At 44.8% G+C, this 6000-nt stretch overlaps 1 protein-coding gene across 3 annotated transcripts in view; it reads right to left on the minus strand.

Annotated features, from left to right (window-relative positions):
* The window catches only part of GRM3 (glutamate metabotropic receptor 3), a 104234-nt gene extending 99771 nt beyond the window's left edge, over positions 1-4463 (minus strand). The window contains exon 1 of one of the 3 annotated variants that reach the window (XM_072329164.1): positions 3726-4463. The gene's annotated coding sequence lies outside the window, so the exon portion shown is untranslated. Of the gene's footprint in view, positions 1-2846; positions 3144-3725 lie in introns of those variants that run through there. The other 2 variants (XM_072329180.1, XM_072329190.1) reach the window with 2 other exon arrangements.
* Positions 4464-6000: the final 1537 nt, after the last annotated feature.

The raw sequence follows: 6000 nt of genomic DNA on the forward strand, positions 1-6000 counted from the left end.
TTTTTTTTCCCCTCTTTTTTTCTGTGTATAATTTTGTATAGTTCTTCTTTTTTACTTTGACAGTGTCATACTGATTTACACCCATATGAACATTTGTTGCATTGCTTAGAAAAGCAGCTAGATAGCATGTTCCTTGGAGTACAATTTAAAAAACGAACATTTCTGAAATAAAATGCTAGAAAACCTTGTAGAACAATAGATAAGCCAGAAAATTCATTTAGGTCACCCACTGGATTCTGGGCTTACTTGAAAAAAAGAACCAATTGCACTAATCTGTAGCGGTTAAAACACATCTAACAAAGAACTGTGCTTTTGTCTCAGTGGAAGTATTTGACAGGTCCACTGAGGCTGTTCCCAGGCATCATTGTATGAAAGAGAAACTCCTATTTTTTTGTCATCTCACTCCTATTACTAAGATAAACTCATGTTTTTCAAGCCAATTTGAATCTTCATAAAAAGAAATGCGTCCCAGATCCTTCTGCCAGTTCAGGGCTAGATTACTGCATTGAAAGTTGGCCTAAATGAATTCAAAGAGTAAGCAATGGCCAAAGCCAGAGATATGGGGAGACACTACCAGCTGAATACTACACTTCTTCCCTTCCAGTTTTGGAGCCCACATCCACAACTGCTGAGTGCAGAGACAGAATGGCTGCTCATTCTCCTCCCCACCCCTTGGATCTGGTTGTGGTACCATTTCTTTGCAAATGCAACCCACACAGGTGTGAAGTACAACCTTATTCTGTGCACTAAAGTGGGGAGCAAGAAGACAATTTTCTCTTTAACTCTCTGACCTGAACCAAGTTCCTGATTGCTTAAAAACAGCTGTCAGTTGAATTAACAAGCAGAAAGAAAAGCTGGTCAAGATTGCAAGATCTTTATGGAAACGAATGTAGCTTACTGTAGGTTATGCACATTCAAACATGAAAATAATACTTTCTGATCCTGTAGCATGTCAGTTATCTCTGTTTTGTTCTGTGGCACCCTGAGACTGACAGGACGCCTAGCATTTATCAAGCAGGAAAATGTCAACTAATTGATCAATAACTATGGAACAAGTTATAAGAAACAAATGGCAGAAATCCATATGGCTTGGGCAACAGCTTTCAAAAACTTAAAGTCTGTTCTATATGAGGTTATTTGCAGGTTCAGCATCCTCATAAAGAGGATTCTGTGTCCCATAAAACCTTTAGGCTTGATTCTCCAATGACACTACTAACCCAAACTCTATCTAATAGAAAATTTTGCCCACCAGGTTTAAAGGAAAGAATACAGAATGGCCCCACCATTAGAACCAGGTCGCTCATATCTTACAATACTCTGCATGGGATTCTGCAAGCTTCGGAATAATTTCTCTTCTGTGGGACACTTCCATGAGACAATTATATTTTCACAGAGCGGATGTTTAGCTCTGTTAAATGTCAGCATGTCTCCTTACACCTTCTTCATTTCCAAATTCAGCTCCACTTGTTTAATTCAGATCTCTGAGCTGAATGGTGCGACTATTTCTAACACATTTATTTCCTTTGTCTCTCCTGTCTGATTTACTACCTTTCTTCCTTACATTTTAAATAAGAACAAAAACATTAAGTGAATCCAGAAGGAAATGTTACCCCTGCATCTTGCCTTAGGTTCACTCTCTAAATGACACAATTAGAAACTTACTCTTAGATGAGATGCCTAACTTTATTCATAGAAGCTTATAAGTAGGTCATCAGCGCAAGTAACCAAAGATCAACAGCAATTGCCAAAGTGTCTCAGCTCAGGGATGAAATTCTTGTTTTAATGTACTTGATAGCATTGCAATTTTGCTTATTTTAAAGCTACTGAATGGTAGAACATTAGGTGTGTTTTCCATTTTAAAGCACTTTTTATATTTTATATGTAATGCAAGACTTTGGAAATACAGAGAACAACAGTGCACAGCACCATTCTTAAAAGAAAACAACAAGCTAAAGAGCTACAGAAAATAAGATACAAATTATTCTAATAGAGGACAAATCAACTTGCATTCCTTAAGTAACCAATTTATTAAGAAGGATTAAAAGGGACTGCTAATAATTTCACCCTTAGGGTGAACAGGAACATCACAATTTTCCTGTTACCTTAAGTGTGAATAGAAGTGGCTTAATGTGTAATTTTTTCCCAGTATACCCAAGGAAGTTCAGTTCTTGTAATGGCTTGTATTTATCAACATAAAGAACAGCAGAAGAAGTCACGAGGATTTAAATGTATTTGAAGGAAACAAAAAAAGTATCCTAAAATATGCATTTAATCAGGTGGGCTGTGTGCTTTTCAAATTGTTTTTATGCATATTTAATCAACCTGAGACATATACTTATGCAAGATGAAACTGGTACCAGTCTGTATCCCAGGCTGTTCTGATTCAGTTTTCCAATAGAGATTTTTTCTTTTTTACTTGAAATAATTAATTAAAAAGTTCTCTAAAACCATTTTCAGCAGGTGGCATGAACAAAGAACTCACAAACTATCAGCAGATCCTTAGCCCCGTTTGACGCAGTATCAATAGCATACCCAGTTTTTCAAGATACTCTTTCTCACACCCACTCGTGTATATCTCAGTAGCTATGTATGTCTGACACACACACAGGTGAAATATATGTACTCACACACCTACAGGTTCTACACACAGATAAACATCACCTAGGAATAAGTATACAGCCCTATGAATCCATACATGTATACACTATTATGCACCTAAACACACACAAGCATGGATACACACAAACAGAAGCTCAGAGACACATAAATATAGGCAGTGCACACACATAAGCGCAATCAACTCCAGAAGCACGCATATATATCCATACAGCTGGATGCATACTCACATGGACAGATGGATATACAGGCATATATATATATAGAAGAGTTTATACTGGCTCAATAATCCTTACTTTCTCCTTTCTTTTTGAAGCCTTCCAATTTTAGGATTCTGGGGTGAGCCAGGTTCCTGCTGTGGACACACCTCTGGAGAAGCAAAGCCTTTCCAGTTTCTTTAAGGTCCACACCTCTCTCCCAGCGTCAGATCTGGGAGATCAGCTGGGAACCAGCACAGCTCTCCCAGCTGCTGGCTTGGCACTTTCCACCAAAGCTTAAGAAAGGGTAGAGGACAGTAAGATATCTTCCCTTCTCTCCCAAATCCTGCCTCACTGTGAGCAGAAACCTTTGAGCAACATCTGGACACAGCTGCTTTACCCTGGGCAAGCCAACCCCTTAATGCCCCCCTCCCTCCATCTGTTTGTGGAGTATTGGGATCCCCCTGCACCCTACATCCCCTTCACCGCATGACAGCCATAAGTACCCCTCACACCTTCTCCTGTTCCCCAGATCCCATTGTCAAACCCCTTTTCAAAATGCCACTCTAAACTTTTTTTCCCCTGGCTGCACAGCCTGCAGTCTCCTGGTCAGAGGCTGCATCTCCTTGGGAGGGCAGGGACTGGGATGCAGGGACTGGGATACAGGGACTCGAAGTGCAGGGACTGAGAAGCAGGGATCTGGGATGAAGGACATGGGATGCAGGGACTGGGATGCAGGGACCCATGATGAAGGGACTGGGATGCAGCGATTCAGAATGCAGGGACAATGGATTCAGAAATTGGGATGCAGGATGTGAGAGATGGGATGCAGGGATCTAAGGCATAGGATGCAGGGGTCAGGATGTAAGATGCAGGGAGCAGGATGTGGGATGACAGTGCCTAGATCCTTACCGTGCAGTGAAGATAGGTCCCGGTGAAGGTCTCCAGCTGCTCCCAGTCATCACGAGCCTCCCGATGTGCTTGTTCAACATCCACCGGGGAGTTTCACCCCCCGAAACTTGTGTGAGCTGCTTCCTTTGGGAACAGTCACCGTTCGTCCCCCCCACTTTGGATCGGATCCCGATGGAAACTCATCAAGGCCTCCTGGGCGGTCAGGGGTAAGGCTGGGAGGGGAGAGGAGGAGAGAGGGACAACGGGAGGGAAACACTGCGATCACCAAGTAATCGTCCCCTTCCCTTCTCCTCTCTGGAGCACCTCCTTCCCGTTCCTCCGGGAAACTTTGCCTTTCCTCGGCCGGGCAGCACCCGGCACCAGTGCTGCTAATTGGGGTCCCTTTTTGCAGCCTGACATCTTTCTAGAGCTCCTCTCCTTTCTGGGCAAAGGGGGGCTGGTGCAAAGCTCTAAATTAGAAGGCGACCTAGTGTTGCACAGACACGGAGGGAGAGCCGGCTGGCATTTGCCGACTGCCTCTCCCGGCACTCGGGGCGTGCGCGGAGGGGTTGGCTGAACCCTTTTCCTATCATTTATTCATTCGCTGCCTTTTCAATTCTAACTTTGAAGCTGCCTAATCGCTCTCGGCACGGCCGGGAGCGGGGCGGTGGCACGCAGCCCTCGGAAGGGCCGATGTCCCCGTGTTGCGGGTCTGCGCTGCCCGCGGCTGTTTAACCGCGGGATGGAGCTCAGCCCTGTCTCGGGGGGATGACTCGGAGTAAGGAGGGGGGAAGGGGGGGGATGAGGGAGGGGGGGACACGGGGACGCTGCTGTCGCCTGGCAACCCCGCATCCCTGCCCCGAGCATCCCTCCCCCAGCTCCCGGATTGGTCGGGGCCGGGGGTGACGCCCCTCCGAAGATGCTGCGTTGTGGCGCTGCGATTGTCGCATCCTCAGAGCTGGGAGCGGGCAGGGGGCTGCGAGCTGACGGCTGAGAGCCGGGGCGGTCCGGGGGCTGTATCATCGTCCTCCTGCCTTCTGCCTTCCAGCTGGCTTCATAGCTTGGCTTCTTCTCTACACCTCCTAGAAAAAATGCTTGTATGCATATAGATGGAGATACAAATATGCAAATGTATGCGTTTAGATATAGTTTATATAAGAAAACATATTCTGTGTATTCTACCTGCATTATCTGTCTTCCGTCTGTTATCTCTATATTCCCTCCCTATATTTTAGCTGTTTTACAAGGAAAGCAAAAAGAATGACAGTTACTGGGGAAAGAACACTCCAGCGTGCAGCAAAGCTGGATGGAAAATGAGAACAAAAATCACATTTTGTGGTCTATATGTTTGAAATGCCACCTGGAGTGTTAATGGGAGGTCATGATCCAAAAGAGAGCACTGAACACCATGAGGTGAGTGTGCTGTAACAGTCAGGGAGGGTGGACTGACTTCAGAGAGAGAGAGTTTAAGCCGTGCTGCATGGGGCACTGCTAGTAGTACTACATGTGGCTTCAGAGCTTTCTGCTTTGGGGAACAGTGAGCAGCTGCTTCCTGCTGCTTAGGTGGAGTATGGAAATGCTGCCTGTAAAATCTCAATACCTCCCTCCTCATCTCAGCTTCAGTTAGGACACTACCCTTTTCTCACCTCCAACACTTTCAGCAGGGAGAAAATCACCTCTCCCCGAATGCTTCCCTGTGCTGGGATGTGACCCCAGCCCAGTTCCCTGCTGGTGCACTATCAGTTCTCAGGTAGAGCAAAAAAAAGAGGCACTGCAGTCAGGAGCTGCAATCCCGCAGCTCACGTGGGGCCACTAGTGTTCCAGCAGCCCTGGTTCCAGTGAGGAACTGAGCCAATTCAAAAGAAAATGAAATAATGTAACAAATCTGATCCAGCTTTTTAATATTTTTGTGTTGTTATTTCACATCTGTTTATTTTGTGCTCTGCCCACCACATTTCAGCCACATGGCTAATTTTATGAGTGTTTCTCTTGGAAGCAAAGGACGTTTGCTAAGACTTGCAGGTTAAACAGTTTCATTAAGGACTTCAAAGTTAAGCAGGGAGCATAATGAAAAAGCCCAGCTCCTCTCAGGGTTAGCCTACTGTATTAGAAATACATGAGGCATTGAAGTAACATCAGGGTAAGCTGCAATGGATAAGAAAATGGTCTCGTATCTTTTAAATCACAGCACAATGTGACAAACAAGTCTGAAATACTATTATTCTTTACCCACATTCTTGAAGGCTGATTGCCAGAAAAGTCCAGTGACAAGGAAGATCTGATTTTGCATTGTCTT

This window comes from Excalfactoria chinensis, chromosome 1 (assembly GCF_039878825.1).
Source record: "Excalfactoria chinensis isolate bCotChi1 chromosome 1, bCotChi1.hap2, whole genome shotgun sequence".
Taxonomy (NCBI): domain Eukaryota; kingdom Metazoa; phylum Chordata; class Aves; order Galliformes; family Phasianidae; genus Excalfactoria; species Excalfactoria chinensis.